Below are 18,742 nucleotides of genomic sequence, written 5' to 3'. Positions count from 1 at the left end.
GTCAAATATGGACTTGATATATACACTCAAATGCAAAAAATGTTGATACCTAAAAGAGTTTCTCGATGGCGTTAACCAATAGGAGTAAAACGGCCAAAAATTTAACCGCTAGGCATAAAAATTGACAAGTTTAAACCAATAGTCGTAATAAAGGTTAACCGTTCTGACAACAATGGAGTGAATGGACCGATAGTTGTAGAATAGCCAACATTTTAACCGTTAGCCGTAAAAGCCATCACCTCGTTAAGACCCACCTAAAAAATATGATCAAAGAATGATGAGGCCCAACGGCTTTATGGGAAATGTTCGTTCAGATACATGATTAGTGATCCAATTTTCTCACTATTCCTGAAAACCTTTGTTAAGATTATCCTTTTCTTCCAGGTAAGCGTGGGTAACTCACATAAATTACCACGTGCTAATGGTGGTTATCAGGTATATGTGTGCCCAGAGAACCTCAGGGTCTTATCTTTCATTGTAAACGTGTCAACATTTATGCAGTCGCGTGTATATTATGCAGCTGAAACGATTGAGGGACGGATAGCGCGAGCATGCTACATTGAATTCGTGGTAAAATGGGTCGCGAAATTCGAGAAAAGCGAGAAGCCAACCCTTGTACTAACCATGTGCAAAACTAAGGAAAAAAAGAGGAAAAAGATGGAGATGGGTATTTAAATTCACGAATGATGCATCAAAATATAACGATAAATGCCTTCTAAAGAAAGAAAGTTAAGCGGGAGAATTCTGCCTCTTTTATAAGAGTCCTTTCCCTAGAGGCCATTTTTAGCACGGACTGTTATTGTATGGTGTGCGACATTTTACTTAAGAAATGTATCCATTAAATTTGCAGAGACGTGAGAAAGAAATGGAAACCGACGTTGAAAAGAGGATTGGAGAGCCTGAATGTGGAATGTAAAGGAAGAAGTTAAACGTAAGTTCTTCATTGTGTTGTTTTACTGGTAGTTCAAAGCAGTTCGCGACAATTAAACATTGAGAACGGCGCCAAAATACTTCCTGCATTCTGCCATTGTTTGAACTATTCCAAACTATTACGTCGATATATCTTTGTTACAGACGTTTTCTTTGTTTTCTTGCTCCTTACTTGCTGTTGCTAAACTTCTGGACCCAGTTGCTCTCAAATTTATTTTGCTGATAAGAGACTGGACTCACTAGAAACTTTAAATGTAAAATCAAAATTAGTGAATAGTGATGAGTATTATTTTCGTCTTGATTATTGCAGTCATTTGCAAAGTTTACCAGACTGCTATTCTTAAATTCGGAAAGTAACTTTCACGTCTGAATATTATTTTTGTTTTAGAATCTGAAATACTTGTATAATTATTGAGTATTTGGAACTAAAAATGTCTTAGAATAAATTTAAGTGATTTTCTCAGGAACCATGTTAACACAAGAGATGAGTTATTAAATTTTGAGAGTAGTTTTAATTTAGTTAAAAATTGAAGAGCCCCTTGACACCGTCTCAGCCTAAAAATGTACTTTTTAAGAAAAGAACATGGATTTTTTGAGAGATTTTAGTGCGATGGTCGGGGCGAGGGCAGTTCAGAAAAAAAGATCGGTTGTCAGTAAAAATGACTGACGTTAAGAGAACTTGAGCGAAAGTCTTCATTTGTCTGAGTTGAGAAGCTACTTTTAATCGATTGTTGTTAGTCTGGTTAGTTTTTGTTGCGGATCTCTAAAGAAACCAACACGAACACGTTAGAAAACACGGACCTTTTCAAACAGATAACTTCTTCAATATAAAATAACGACTACCACGATCCTAACTAGACCAGTAGTGCAGGTTTGCAACATACCAGGCAGCTAATCTTACAACAAAAATAGGAATAGAGAGAGAAATACTTGACGGTGTTTTCTTTGTAACTTTTCCTATTTGCTTGTTTGATGGTTTATTTGGCTTGTCATGTCAATAATCAACGTTTTCATTGGATTTACAGAGTAGAGAGACGGAAATGAAAAATGTTATTGGAAAAGAGGATTGGTAACTGGAAATAGAAAAAGAACGAAGTTAAGCGAAGAACTCAGCTAAACGTAAGTTGTTCAATTTTTAGTTTAGTTGGTAGATCAACTCTATCCATTAGAATGTAAGGCACCGATCAATTCGAAGCTTCAACATCTCACCCCGGGAAATACACGGGCGCTTGTCGTCTGTGTCCGCGGAAGGGGAATTGGACCTTGCCTGGCAGAGGTGGGGAATTTGAATCGGAAGTGTCAAGTCTCTCCAGCGGAGTACACGTGCTTTATCTTTTAATATGGAGGTGTTTAAAGGTAAAGAGTTCGCTTTCATGAGAGAATGGCCCGGGAGAAAAAGTTCTTTAAGGTCTATACTATAATGCATGGCAAATGACTAGACAGTCACGGTCCCTAATTTTGACTTCTACGAAAAAAATGACCATCAAGTCTGGCTCTTGGGTGGGGCAATTGAAAAGAATTTTGGCCCCCAGGGGGACTGGAATTGCCCGGGAGGGATGTTGAAGCTTCGAATTGATCGACGCATAAATCAAGGCAATCCATTACAATGAAACTGGAAGAACGGGGCCAAAAATTTCAACGAATGCCACCATGAGTCACGAAAACCACTATAAAATTATGAAGTTTCTGTGAAGACATTTTCAACGTGTTTTGTTTACCTTATTGCCTTTTATTTCTTAGCTCCAGGAATATTCCAGATTGTTTGAAAAGCTTAAAGACTGAAAGATCAAAACGAATGTAAATTACGTTTTTCTTACGGTAGAAATCTTTTCAAGCAAATAACCTTCACTTCCGAATGAATTAAAAAATGCTTTGGAAAATGACTGGAAAATTTCGTGAAACTATATTAACAGGTTTTGAGTTCAAAAGGTATTTCTCAAATAAGCAGGAAATAATATTTACATTAAAAACGAAAGTTTTGGCTCAAAATTGCTCAGATGTAACTCAAAGATGTGGTTAAACCAAATTCGAACGTATTTTTTATCTGAAAGAAGCTCATACACGTGGCAATTTGCTACATTTCTTGGATATTTTCAAATAATCAAACATTGAAGACAACGTGACTGAGTTTGAAGTCGGATGAATTACTTTTAAACCTCGATAAGAATTGTACGAGATTCTGCAATATGAGTGTTGATGCAGGTATCTGTGTAAAAGGAAAACAATTTAACTGCAAATGAATGTTTGATATTCGCTATAACTTTCCAAGGAACATTGAAGATATCTTAGAGACGAAAGAGTTATTGTCGAACCGTAAATACATTTTGAAGGTTATTTGGAAAAATTGGAATTCATTTAAATTTTCAGTTTCACCATGAAGCCTATTGTTTTCCAACTGATGGATGAATTGCCAAAAAGCAAAAGTTGTTAAAAAGTTGAAAGCCCGGAGTATTAAATGTGAATGATTTTAGCGAGGAAAAGGAATCTGTTGCATAGCTTGGGATTTTTCAGTATTTCTTAGAGAAAAAAAAAGGAATTATTTCTCTTTTTTGTCTACTTCTAGTGAATAGGAAGAAAACTTTCGTTAGACATACAAATACCGTAAACTGCCGCTGGTATGGCCCCTCTGATTATAAGCCCATCTGCGCTTTTCTTGTCTCTTTTGAGAGATAGGAACTTTGTGCTACTTCAAACAGAAATTTAAAAAATTATTGTGGAACAATAAGTTTCTACTTCTTTTTTTACTTATCAAGTCTTAATGTAAACGAACTTTAATTCTGTTCAAATTTACTAATTCGAAATAAGTTCGATTTATGCTAACGTTTTTAAGCTCGATTAAAAACCAGTAAAGGAAAAATGTATCTGATCAGCATTTCTGTAGCTCGTTTCGAAGCGCTTATGCTATTCCGGCTATGAGCTCCCTCGGATATAAGCCCTCCTAAAACCCCTACGAAGTTGCATCAGCCCTGGCCCTGTAAACGACAGTGTACGGTATGTTCCATAATTCTTCCGACTGAGTATCCCTCAAGGGTTGCTGCTTTTTTGTAAAAGGTCTTTTATCAAAGATGACAGTATGTCTCTCATGGAAGCACATGTCATCAAAATCAGAAAGTGATAATAACTGATGTTTCATCTTGTGTAAGGTAAAGAAATTATATTTTCTTTTACTTTGGAACTTGTCAGGTAAAAAAGTTTGAAAAAAAAAGCGATTTTTTATAAGAGAAACATTTTCCCGAGAAAGGTGGATATGTTCTTTAATAATACTTCACAAAAACCCCAGGCGTTTGTATCATAAATGAGATTTCTCAACTTTGCTATAAGAACTCACTAAGGTTTTGATTAAAATGGTACATTTCGAGAGAAAAAGGAGCAATTTTAAGTCACGAACGTTTCTGATATAATTCCATAGTCTTTTCAACCAAACACTTGTACAGCTAAAGACATCTACTTTTCTTACCTATGAAGAGTTGCTCGAGGTGAATGAGAAAAAGGGACAATTGTAACCCAAAGGTGTTGCTGAAAAACTCTCTACAAGTGAGAACTAAGTACAAATCAGACAAAAAATGGAATATCAACAATACTCTCAATTACTCTCTAACCCGTAATTTACTTTTGGATTTTAACATAGTTTTCAGCGATTAATTTTCCATCTTTCATATAAGGATGAGATTTCATTCCAGTTTAGCTTCAATTCCGGCGAAAACCCTCGCAGCTAAAGCTTTGAGTGCATATAGTAAGGAACTGTAATTATCTTGATATCTCACATTTTTTTGTATTTATCTGCGAGTAAAACGATTTCTTTTAATTTGTTTTCAATGATACAGAAAAACGTGGAAAGATTACCGTTATCAAGCGTCCCATGTAGGTTGATTTTTTTTCTAACATGCCCTCTTTCTAAAAAGGTTCTGATATATTAGTGACAATTACCAAGGGAAGCATGCTACGAAAAATTAGGATGAAACATGATGTTATTCAGTTTGTCTCAGGAAACACCACGTATAATAATGCCAAAAGTTTTCTCCAGTTTAAAATTTCTTACGGGGCAGATGTAATACAAAATAGCCCATGAATTTTTTAATGGCTGTCCATAAAAAGGTTTTGACAAGAAGGTTTAAATAAAGGTAATTTTTTAATCCACAATATGGTTACTGCGCACATGTATTTATGAGCTGGGCTTCTTAGCTTTCCGTATTAAGATTGCTTTTTAATCTGATGGGGAACTGCTTAGTTTTAAATGAAGTTGTATCTCAAGAACATCAAAAGCTTAACACTTGATCATAGTTTCAAATAACGTTTTTTTCTATTCTATTTCAAAATAATGGTGGTGTTGAAAATTTTGCATCTTTGGCGAAGGAGCAATTAACTAAAGAATCATAATTTGGTAGAGGTTAAGCGAAGGCGTGGCTGTCTGTTTTAAGTTAAGTACTTTTCACGGTGAAAACAACATACTCTAACTAGAATAGTCCTATAATAATATAAAGTGAAACGTTCTATCAGAGTAAAGAACAACAGTCACTCAAATGTACGAGAAAATCTGATGTATCTGGTGAAGGATAAGATAAAAATTTAAGAGATGATGGAATCTAAAATTATTCTATTTCTTAAGGATGAGATTTCTTTCTCATGTAGCTACAATTTCAATTCATGTCCAAACAAAAACAATGGTAAACCACGGAGAAAAAGTTGACTGCACGTAGTTAGGAGAAGGAAATGTTTGGATTTCCGATTTTTTTTTGCAAACATCATTACTTTTAGTTTTAAGTACCAACATTTCTTAGAATAACAGGTTTATTATGTTTTTTTAAGTTTACAAAAAACATTTTTACGGTGCATATTTTTCAGAGCCACTGGCTTTCCTCAATATTTCGCAAAGTAAATTCCTGCCCAAGTTTGTTTAAACTAGAGCTCATTTCTACGTTTAATCATCATTTTATCGTATTTAAAACAAAGATCCTCTCGTTCTCCAGTTATTGTAATGGATTTCTCATTTACGGTAACTCTTTGCCTCCGTGTTGTTGTGCACGACTTCAGCGCACGACATGACGGCCATTTTACTCTCCCTTGTTTAGTTTAAGTTGTAGATTTCCTTAAATCACAATCTTTTTAATTTGAAGATCTCAGATAATTTTTTTTGGGGAATTTTTTCTCTCAAGAAAAAAATTCCTGGAAAAAATTCTTGGTGACCTTAAAATCAACAACAATTCTGCTTCTTTAAAGATTAAAAAGAAAAAGAAACCGACCAATGGGGCCTGAACCCCTCCGATGTGCTTTAACAACTTAAATTAAACGACGGCTGGGGGATACAGCCGCCGTTTAATTTGAATTGTTAAATGTGCACAACCGCTAGACCACTGAGGCTTTTTGTAAGAGAACATGGCAAAATTACACTAGAAGTAGGTTCGCTCCCATTGTTACTAGAAACAATAGGTTCACCCAGTACATGTCTCAACCTCGTGGGAATGTTTAATAAGCACTTGATTGGAATTCCACCTCTGTACAAAACATTTTGAATTGTTTTTCTTAATTGACTTGCTCTCCTCTAAATAAATGTTCTTTGACGTAAAGGTAAGCTTTTCCTTCTCATATATTTCTTGCCACTCAAGGTAAAAACTCAGACTAAGCAATTATTCTTTTGAGATTCATCAAGGTTATACAAGGGCCGAGAAAAGCGAGCAAACTTGAATTGACATAAAACATCAATTTTGCGTTTGCAACAGAAAAAAAGTATTATGTTTTAACAAGTAACATCTGTAGATTAAAATCTGTATGCAATTATTGTGGTGATCTTTCAAAAATAAAACATCTGTTTTCTATCTCTTTAAGGTTTGAACCCTGACAAGGAAGAAGTTCAAGATATTTTGGAATATAAATGAAAATATATGAATAAACTTTTGAGTCGAAACCGACTTATATCGTATTGCTTTTGGTATTTATTATTTCTTCTCTCTGACACTGCAACTACATTACAAATCCCTTTTCTCTAATTAAATAGAATGATAGGACACTTTGACAGATTATAGAAGGACTTTTACTTTAAGCTCTACATTTGACAGACTTTTCAGTTGCACTATTACTGCTAGACTTGAAAGACTTTTACAACGAATTTAATTTGCACTACTATTACTAGACTTTGACTGATTTCAACGACTTATTCGATTGCACTACTACTGATAGATTTTGAAACGACTTTTTATTGGCACTACTATTGTTAGACTTTGACAGAAATAAAAACGACTTTTTATTGGCACTACTATCGCTAGACTTTGACAGATTTTAAAACGACTCTTTCAATTGCACTACTACAGCTAGACTTTGACAGATCTTGAAACGACTTTTCAATGATTGGACTACTATTGTTAGACTCTGATTGATTTTAAAACGACTTTCTATTTGCACTACTATTAGTAGACTTCGACAGATTTTGAAACGACTTTCTATTTGCACTATTAATACTTGACTTTGAGAGATTTAGCGACCAATTTTTCAATTGCACTACTATTGCTAGACTTACAGATTATAAAACGACTTTTTCAATTGCACTACTACTGAGAGACCTTGACGGATTTAGAAACGACTTTTCCAATTGCACTTCTGTTGTAGACTCTGACTGATTTTAAATCGACTATTCCAATTGCACTACTTAACCTTGACTTTGACACGACTTTCTACTTGCACTTCTATTGCTAGACAGATTTGGAAACGAATTTTCCATGATTGCACTACTATTGCTAAACTCTGGCTGATTTTAAAACGACTTTCTATTTGCACTACCATTACTAGACTTTGAAACGACCTTTTCAATTGCACTACTATTGCTAGACTTTGACAGTTTTAAAGATGACTTTCTATTTGCACTACTAGTTCTTGACTTTGACAGATTTTGTAACGAATTTTCCATGATTGCACTATCATTGCTAAACTCTGACTGACTTTAAAACGACTTTCTATTTGCACTACTATTACTAGACTTTGAAACGACTTTCTATTTGCACTACTAATACTTAACTTTGACAGATTTTGAAACGACTTTTCAATTGCTAGACTTTGACAGTTTTAAAAACGACTTTCTATTTGCATTACTAGTGCTTAACTTTGACAGATTTTGAAACGACTTTTTCAATTGCACTTTACTTGCACTACTAGTGCTTGACTTTGAAACGACTTTTCCATGATTGCACTTCTATTGCTAAACTCTGACTGACTTTAAAACGACTTACTTTTTGCACTACTATTACTAGACTTTGACAGATTTTGAAACGACTTTCTATTTGCACTTCTGGTACTTGACTTTGACAGATTTTGAAACGACTTTCTATTTGCACTTCTGGTACTTGACTTTGACAGATTTTGAAACGACTTCTTTCTGCACCTCTAGTACTTAACTTTGACAAATTTAGAGACGACTTTTTTTAATTGCACTACTATTACTAGACTTTGACAGTTTTAAAAACGACTTTCTATTTGCGCTACTAGTTCTTTACTTTGACAGATTTAGAAACGACTTTTTCAATTGCACTACTATTGCAGCTAAACTTTGACAGTTTTTAAACGAATTTCTATTTGCATTACTAATTCTTGACTTTCACAGATTTTGAAACGACTTTTCCATGATTGCACTTCTATTGCTAAACTCTGGCTGATTTTGAAACGACTTTCTATTTGCACAACTACTCTTTGACTTTGACATATTTTGAAACGATTTTTTCAATTGCACTACTATTGCTTGACTTTGACAGTTTTAAAACGACTTTCTTTTTTGCGCACCATTAGTTCTTGACTTTGAGAGATTTTGAAACGACTTTTCAATTGCTTTACTATTGCTAGTCTTTGACAGTTTTAAAAACGAATTTCTACTTGCACTTCTAGTTCTTGACTTTGACAGATTTTAAAACGACTTTTCCATGATTGCACTACTATTACTAAACTCTGACTGATTTTGAAACGACTTTTTATTTGCACTACTAGTAATTAACTTTGACAGATTTAGAAACGACTTTTTATTTGCACTACTAGTAATTAACTTTGACAGATTTAGAAACGATTTCTTCAATTGCACTGCTATTGCTAGACTTTAACTGATTTTAAAACGACTTTCTATTTGCAATACTGTTACTAGACTTCAACAGATTTTAAATCGACTTTCTATTTGCACAACTAGTACTTAACTTTGACAGATTTAGAAACTACTTTCTATTTGCACTACTAATTCTGGACTTTGACAGATTTAGAGACAACTTTTACAATTGCACTAGTATTACTAGACTTGACAGATTTAAAAACGACTTTTTATTTGCACTACTAGTACTAGAATTGAAACGACTTTCTATTTGCGCTACTAATTCTTGACTTTGACAGATTTAGAAACGACTTCCTCACTTGCGCTACTATTGCTAGACAGATTTTCACATGACTCATTTTTATTTGCATTACTTCTAATAGACTTTGACAGATTTAAAAACGACGTTTTATTCGCACTACTATTGCTAGACTTTGATAGATTTCGAAACGATTTTTTATTTGTACTTCTATTGTTAGACTTTTGACAGATTATAAAACGACTTTTTCTTTTGCAGTAATACACTTTGACAGATTCTCTGAATAATTATTTTATTTGACTCTCACCTACTTTTTATTTGCACTGCTAAACTTGATAGATCTGTGTAGGCAGGCTAATTATTTAATAGATTTTCTGAACGACTGGTCACTAGCATTACATTTCACATATTTTTAAAACGACTTGTTACTTGGACCCTCCATTTGCACTAATAAAACTAGGCTGATCATTGAACGACTTGAAACTCGCAATTACTTCTACATTTTGACAGATTCAAATTTTTTTCACTTGCATTACTAGATTTTGACAGATTTGTGAACGACTTTTTACCAGCACTACTGCTAAACTTTCACCGATTTTAAAACAACTCTCCACTTGCACCACAGTTTGACATATTTTTGTACGACTTTAAACGCACATTGAAAGCCGGATTCTTACAAAAAAAGTTTTATCTGCACTTCTTCTACACTTATTTATTGAAATGACTTTTCACTTGCACAATCACTACTATAAGATCTTCAGAGGGTTTCGAACGGTTCTTCAATTGCACTTTTGGATTAAATTTTTTGAACGACTTTAAACGAAGCAAATTTCATCAGACGTTTTGCTTTCTCTTCTTAAGTCACAGAAAAAAATGTTATTTACTTACACACTCGCAGTTTTATATCGACACAATTTTTATCACTCTTTATCTAGTAAAGTAACACTTGAAATAAATTTTAACATCTACTTTCGCTGCTAAAATAGGGCCTAAAAACAGTTTCTTACTTTACTCGAAAATTCTTTTTATTGCTTTAAATATAGACTGAGACTTTCATATATTTCTTTCTTCCATTATGAAATTCAAGCAACCTGCAAAAAAGAAAAAAAGAATGCAAGGTAAACACGATAGCTACGAGTCTCAGGAGGATGATAGCAGTTAGAATCAAACACAAATCAAAACCTATTGTTTCTGTAAACAATGGGACCCAATCTACTTCTAGTGTAATTTTGCTGGACTTTCTTACCAAAAGCCTCCGTGGTCTAGCGGTAGTGCACGTTTAACAACTCAAATTAAACGACGGCCGTATCCCCGCCGTCGTTTAATTTAAGTTGCTAAAGCATCTCCAAGGGGCCCAAGGCCCCGTTGGTCGATTTTCTTTTTCCTTTTAATCTTTAAAGGAGCAGAAATTAATTCGATTTTAAGAGCTCCGAGAATTTTTATTCTGAATTTTTTCTTTCGGAAAAATTCTCGATGCTCTTAAAATTTACTACATTTCTGCTCCTTTTAAGATTAACGCTACTCGAAATTACAAATTTACAACTTAAATTTAAACTACGGTGGGAGGATGTGGTCGTCGAACGAGCCAAGCAATGTGCATTACCTCAAGAACAGAAACGCTAATAAAAAGGAAAAGTAATCATCATAAAAGAAGAATATCTTAGGGAAAAAATTTTAAATGTAAAAATAAAAACATGAGAGTTGCAGAGAATTTCCTCTTTGCTGTAAGAGTTAAAGTGCATCCTTAAGAAAATGAATACTGTCAATATTTATTTAAAGTGTAACCTTTTTTAAAATTGAACACTTCCAATAACTTCTAGAAGTTTGTTTTAAAGGTACTAAGAAAGTTTCATATTTTTATTTTGGTCTTAAGTTATTCACTGACAAAACTTTTTACTCTGTCCAACAAACATTTTTCGATTTCAAAAAATTCTTATTTTTGGTTAAATTTTTCTGTCTCCTGTGTAAAAATTATCAAGTAGCAAAAGAAAGGTCACTATTTGCAATCCGTACAATTTGAAAAGAAAATTTTATCTTTTCGCTTTTTAAAGACAGATAGGCTGATAAACAGCTGGAGCACAGAGGGAACACATCCAAATCTCTCCTCTAAAACTTCAATATAAAAGGCTAAAAACGATACAGGATGACGCACAAAAACAAAATGAAAAGGAAAACTGCTTTTGTTCCTTAAAAACAAACAAATTTCTATCGTTAATGCATTTTTTAATTTTTCTCCTTGGGTCTCCTTTTGTTGAAAAAAAAAGGTCGTATTCAATTTGAGAAGTATCTTTATTTAAAAACCCGTTGCTCTCTTAATGAAATAAAAAACATACTAAAGAAAGCTTCCTGATCTAGAAATTCATTTTTCAACACATTGCACATGGCTACATGAAGAGAGAGAACCTTGACTTTGCGGCAAAATTTTATACATGACATCCGCTCTTTTTGTCGATGAAAAGGACAAGAAACATTTTCTGTAGAACAAGGTCATTTTTTAATTTTGCATCTATGGGTCACAGTCTCGCTCGTCTACTTTTTTGTTAGTCTATTTTATGTAGCAGACTTGCAAAGGCAAAGTTTGATAATATTATGGCTTTTTTGAATTTATAGTGTTTTAACAAAATTTACTTTTGAGGAACCTTTAAAATGGGGAACGTGCCTGATTTTGTTACAGATAAATCGTGGGAGAAATAAAACATTTAAAAAAAGTCCTTCGCTTTGTTGATTTCCCATAATATCTTCTGTTCGTTTAAAAAGCTATTCGATGACGGATATATCATTTGAATCACAAGCCACTTGAGGATGAAAATTGTTGTGTATATCTGTAAATGCACAAGTTACCTCTATCAATGAAAAGTAAGTTTTACTTGCCCATCATAATTTGTCTGTCTCTTAAAAAGACTTTGCTATGATTTTTTCAGCAACAGTTTTGAGCTACACCTGGTTAAACATTCAAGATTAAAGATGACAAGTACCGTCCATGTTTAGAAATTCCGTTTTTTGGTGAAATCCTCTTTCCCTCAGAAAAGGTTTTTCTCTTGCAAAAAGGGCCGAGGCTCTGCTTAGCAATAAAGCAAGTCCATTGAGCTTAACTAATAAATTCTCTTTTCTTGAATTCGAAAGATGTTAACCTTGATTTTGCTGCTCGTGTTGAAACATTAAATTAATGATTTACATGTATAAAGTATAATCCGAAAAAAAACATTTTGTTATGTCCCTGCTGAAAATTCCTTCTGAAAATCTAGAAACCATATCCTTGATAACACCACACGACATTCACAGAAAACCTTTTTTCAAATTGTACTCATTTAAAATAGTTCTTAACACTATAATTGCCCTATCTTAACTGCTGTAGCATGCTTGCAGAGATGAGTGAGGCTCATACTGTGGGTCTTTCCTAATGGTAGCTGGTAAGCTTGTGCCTTTCAAGGATGTTTGAGATTTGTGGGAGCGCATCGCTAATTTCCATAAAGTTGCAATTTTTAGCTCTAGTCTGCTCGATTGAAAAGAAAATTCGATTTTCCAGTTGGGAAGTGTTGCAAGTGTTTTGATTGCTCGTATTGAGATAAGGGGCTAGGTTCCACTAGAATTTAACAGCAAAAACTTTTTTCCTACTTTTGAAAAGTATCAGGCTAAACTAGTAGCATCTTTTATGCCCTTAGGAATTGAAATTGAAGTTTATCTCTTCCGCGGTTAAATCGAAAAAAGGCAAGGTAGCCATTTTGAAATTTGACATCCCTGCTATAGGCAGACGAATCAGAGCACGAGAATCTCTATAGCCACTTGAGAAATTATACTAATGAGTATCTTGACTCTCTCTCTAAATTGTTTTTGCAATTGATTGCTTTGAATTACTTGCATTACATGCATTATCTGTTGCATGCTCTGTGGTATTCCTAGGTGAAACTCCTTATGACTTCTTTTATTTTTACTTTACATTAATTAATTACCAAATTACTCAATTTCACACTTTTTGCAGATGATACCAATTTTTTTGTATCCATTAAGGACCTCAAAACGCTACAGCGGTTAATGGACTTTAAATTTGACAAAGTGAAAATATAGTGTGATATTAACAAGTTTTCTAATTGAAATGCTACAGCTGTTTATGAGCTCTAAACTTGACAAAGTGAAATATGGAGTGATATCAACAAGTTATCTTCTTGATATGAGTAAAACAGGTTTCATGATAAAAAAATTCCGTAAGAAAACCTTTTAAATTGTTTTAACTGCTCACTTTGTTTAAGCTAAGCTTTTTATTCTATACTGGAAAATGTAAAAGGTAGTTTTAATTGTCAAATCATATTGTTTTTCATTAAAGTTATCATTTTCTTGTTATCTATTATCATTCCCTCGGAAATTTATCCAACAAAAACGAGACAAGAAAAAGTGACAGAATCATCAGAAAAATGAATACTTTGGTGACGTTTTTTAATTCCTATTGTAATGGATTGCTTTGAATTATCGGAAAAATAATGATTCAAATAACTTACTTTCAGCCGAGGTCTCCTTTATCTCTCTGTTCATTTCCCATTCCATTATCCAATCCTCTTTGAATCCTCTTCTTTTGACACTGCAAGTCCAATGAAACAAATTGACTGAATAACACAAAATGCACACGGTTGATTTCCTCTTCATCGAATAAGCTATAAGCATTCTTTTAACTATTACCACTAGTGCTCCTTAGAGGCCAACACAGGTGTCAAACGTGTGCGCATGTGCGAACGTTGAAATGACTCGGTAGTGTGCTTTCGGCTGTCAAAACCAAGTTGCCTCACAAAAGTTACAAACAACTACACAAGCTAATAAGTCACGATGTTTTAGAGGCAGATAACTATTTTGGTTGAGCTTAAACAGAATGATTAATCAACAGGATGCCCGTATTTGAATAAGCTTTGTGTTCTAAAAGACTCGAGTGTTCCTTCCCCTATTTTTCTTCCTTTTACAGATTTCTCTGAACATGACAGCAATTGTTTCTTAAGTTTTCCCCGTAAAATTTGCGCGGGAAATTGGCGCACGGTGCCCAAAATTTATCTCCTCTCGCATACCCGACGTTTGACCTCATTGTCCAAGTAACCTATCTTTATTTGATGTCAGGTGAAAGGGATATTTGTCAGACAATTTGATGGTATTGGGTGGCTTCCCATAAGCGTTACTCATGGTTTCGTTACAGATAATAAAAAAGATTGGCCAAACCAGCGACAATTGATTCTTAACTTAACCCTGATATTTACTTGTTTACATTTTGGATAAAAATTTGAAATTAACACACAATATTATCGACTTCTCTAATAATCTTCTTTTAGTTGAAAATGTCTTTGACTGGTCTGGATTATTTTTATGTTACATTTTTATTAAGTCGAGAGAGGTCCTTTTTGAATTTAAGATTTATTTTTCTTGGTGTAAGAAATAATTCTGTGTCGCTTAATATATATTATTTTAAGTTTGGTGGTGCGAAACATTCGTCTGAAAAGGTAGAACTTGACTAGAAAAGCAATCTACATGTACAATAGTTTTATTTTCAGGCTTTGTTTTTTGGCATCAATATGGAGTATTCCTGGAGTTCATCAGTAACAAATACAAAAGAAAAGAAGGCACTTGTAAAATGACATAATATCAACTAAATTATTTGCAATAGTTCAATCAATGGCACCATTCATTGAGTATTTTTAAAATAGATTTATTTGCGTTTAAATAAAAAAGGTTATGTCTACTACATATTTTATATTATCAATTCTTAACAAAGATGCTAAAGTAACGAGGAACAGTAACAGGGTCATAGCATCCGAAATTCATTGAACAATGAAATTATAAGACTATCTGGTGACTTTCATGACAATAGACAGTTCTTTTTGCAAGATTTACGAGTTTTGATGGAAGTTTCAGTTTCTCGAGTTCATCATATTTGTCTCCAGACCTGACACGCTCAGAAAATTTGACCTTCCTCCTCCCTTTAATTTCTCCTCCTCTTTTAGTGTAATTGTTGTCGTGGATTACTACAAGCAAATAATTAACTAGGCTTTCATTGAGTTTTCCTACATCTCTCTGTTTATTTCTCTTTCCAAATCGTTACCTTTTTCTCCTTCTCAAGACACTTCAAATCCAATTATAGAATGATCTTTAAAATGACATATCTCACGCTATTAAAGGACTAGGCGTGTCCCTTTTGGGGAAAGGACTGACAAGTGTAGCAACAATTAACAAGAAGGCAAGAAAATGTTAATGTTATATTAATGATGTGGTATTGACCGAATAATTTAGAATATTCCAAATTAAGGCAACTTTAGCTGAGTATTTTGGCGACGTTGTATAAATTTCCTTTTTAAAGACTGCTTTTAACTACTAACAAAACAATAAATTGCTTAGTTCACTCACATCACTCAGATTCTGTTTTATTCCATCATTGTAACCTTGCAATTCTTCCTTGCCCATCGTAGTTTATATTTCTTCCATTGGACTCTGCAAGTAAAATAAAATATCAATTTTGGAATTGAAAAATTTCATCTTTGTAGAATAAGTTCTCTAATATGTTGTCAACTATAGTTGGTCTCGTTTGAGTCTCAAGTTATTTATTTTATGGTTGACGCTGCCTTGGGAGAAAGAAAAAAATGCAAGAAAACTTTTCCTTAGATAAGTACTCGTAATAACTAAAAAGGTATCTTTTTTCAGATTCGGAAAGAAAAACAAAACGGATAATTTTTTATCAGATAAACCTCTGATAATAATAATATAAGTGACATCAACTCTTAAGAAGCATTTCCTTTTTTTTTACTCCTTTTCAGGATCCGTATTCTCTGAAAATATATAGAAATTAAAGGAATATTTGATATGCTAAACTGTCGCTACACTAGGTAGGTTAGATGTATTTTCATGCACGATAATCATTAGCTATTTATTATTAATGTCGAACAGACAACTGATGAGAACAGAGAAAAATATCAAGGGGACTGTTGGTTGATCCAACACCAAATTCTCCAAACTAACATCATAAGAATTGTATGAAAGACAGTAAGGAGAATTACTGATGAGATCTAAGGAGTGAAAGCATTCAAAACAGATAAGACGTACAAGCGCCGAATTCGTTTTGAAAAAATTGAAAAACTTACCTCAGAAAAAATTCTCAAGTTTCTATTTCCTTCCTCGAATGTCTTATTTCGAGCTGTTCTCATTCTATGCTTGATGTTGTGCTGAAGAGAGAAAGAAAATACAAGATACAGTTCAAATCGATTTCGAATAGGAGTATACTCATCTTAAATTAAATACATGTACTTCAGTTTACCGTGTATAATAAAGATTGTTGTCTAGATCGAAAGAACTCAAACAACGGTGAAGTAAAGTTACATTCGAAATCCTCTGAAAAGCGATGCGAGATAAAAGCCAATCCATGAACACAAAACTAATTATGACATCCATTGCTGCTAATGGAGCATATTCTGTTAAGTGAGGTGTGAAGATACTTGGAGCCTCCGCTTCTTCTCCTGGATGAGCCGAGCTCCCTTAAGTATTTTGTTAGATTTCTTCGACAGTTCACTGGTATTTAATTAAATGACTTTTATTCCTGGATGGAGAGGGACATTGTTGAGTGGAATTTTCTCGCTTAAGTACATTACACAATGACTTCGCCTAAGTTTAAACCTTGTGTGTCATGGAATCAATAAGCCCATTGACAGCAAATTAAATTTTGACATGCTGTGGGCATAAATGATTGCATGTAGAGTAAAAACGAGTATAGAAACAAAAAGCGATGGATACGCACACAAATATCAATAATCTAACATTAGATTAACAATTTCTCACTGTTGCTCCAAAAAGTTCCATGCTGCAATAAGAACTGTCATGGCGGCTGCAGTTGAGAAGTAGTCTTATTCTGTACCCTATACTCTTCCTTTTTGTACCTTGTTCTGCAGTTTGACCTGATTTTCGAGGGCAACGGCGAGACACTGTACTTATATTAAATGTGTATCATACTTGAGTTACGTACCTCGGGAAAATTCGAAACAAAATGACTTCCATCAATCCTCGACGTCGGATTTGAGCCACCTTACTCAGCAACTTCGAACGAAGAAACACACGCTGGACTTGACAGAACGGACCATACTGTATCTAAGGTTATAACGGTGGAAGTGATATGTTTTGTGGCCCCAGAAAAGCTGCAAAAGACGCTGAAATTTCTCGAACTTCTTTCGCTCTTTCCACGTGCAAGACTGCTGGCAAATATGAATATTAACTGTGAAAAATTATTTGTAATTTAAATGAGTTTTCCGACTTTGAAAGGCAAACCGAAAAGCACCGAGTAGCTGTTCGGCTACTGTCGTTCAATAACGTAACAAAATGGGATAGCCTGATGATGCCTGATTTCGAACTTGGTAAATTTCAAAGGGTACAAATATGGTCGTAGAAATATTACGTACACTTTAGAACTCAGATGGAATACAACTGAAAAAGAAAAAGAAATAAATGGATAAATGAAAATAAGAATTTTTTGAATTTAATTATTCAAGGAACTGATTTAACTTGAGTTGCCTTGTTAGTCTATTAAACAAGTTTGTCTTATGATTCAGTCATTATCAATCTTGTTGAGATCGCACAATTTCTAATGCCATATTGCTAGTCTTTGTCAGGCGATGTGGTCGAACGTTTGGTCATAGCTGTATCTGTGTGATATGATGATTAGCTGCTTTTGCTCGTCTGAGAACGCTATCATTCGGAAAGTTGATGTTGTACTGTTTAAACTTACAAAATACAAATAAATGTTCGAATAATGTTTTGGGGAAGTTGAACCTCCGGCTACAACTACACAGAAAAGTACGCTGATCAATAGGAATTTGGAAGTGGAATCTGAATTTCAGATTTAAGAGGGCAAACAATGGAAAATCTAGACATTTTTTCGTCTTAGTAGAAAACAGCCAGCATTAAGGTTTAAAGAATTTTTCGCTCATGCCCTCGTTTCAAAATACAGGCCTGGGAAAATGCTGAAAATGGCTTTGGGAAGGCAGAGGGGGATACAATTTGAATCATGGAAAACTGGCCCCACCTTATCACCAGTGAAATGCTGGACTAAACCGAACGCGACTTTATCGTAGGTGCTTTCCCGCGCTTCAGGCAGTTACACGTTTCCATTTGGAGTTTCATTACTAGCGACATTCCCCTTTTTCTGATGGCCCGTTTATGGTTGATGGGGTTTACTTTGATGTTGTGATGTTTAAAGGGGGCGTTTCCTAGGTACCATTCTTTGGTTCCTCATTTTTTGGAACCAATTTTCTTTGCAGATAGTTTTTCGAAGTGCCTAGCAATGACAATGTTCCAGTTCCTTTCCAAAGGTACTATTTTAATAATTAAAAACGCAACTTAACACAGTTATTTCACAACTTATACAAAATTCGATTTGTATTTCTTCCGACTCTTTCTCACTTTTTCAGGTCGCGTTTGCAAAAAGATTCTACTCTCTAGCTTCTATCTCGTTTTGAATGAAACACAGCCCAGCCAAGTTAAAACAA

At 34.1% G+C, this 18,742-nt stretch overlaps 1 long non-coding RNA gene across 1 annotated transcript; it reads right to left on the bottom strand.

Annotated features, from left to right (window-relative positions):
• Positions 1 to 8,994: 8,994 nt before the first annotated feature.
• LOC136283408 (uncharacterized) lies at positions 8,995 to 17,459 on the bottom strand. The gene is made up of 5 exons (XR_010718765.1): positions 17,227 to 17,459; positions 16,352 to 16,432; positions 15,621 to 15,704; positions 13,739 to 13,818; positions 8,995 to 10,336 (listed from the first exon to the last, which is right to left on the bottom strand). It is a non-coding gene; the product is annotated as an uncharacterized lncRNA (long non-coding RNA).
• Between the last annotated feature and the right edge of the window lie 1,283 nt (positions 17,460 to 18,742).

Source organism: Pocillopora verrucosa, chromosome 9, assembly GCF_036669915.1.
Source record: "Pocillopora verrucosa isolate sample1 chromosome 9, ASM3666991v2, whole genome shotgun sequence".
Lineage (NCBI taxonomy): Eukaryota > Metazoa > Cnidaria > Anthozoa > Scleractinia > Pocilloporidae > Pocillopora > Pocillopora verrucosa.
Note: the sequence above shows the minus strand (reverse complement) of the source record. Positions and strands in the feature narration are given on the sequence as shown.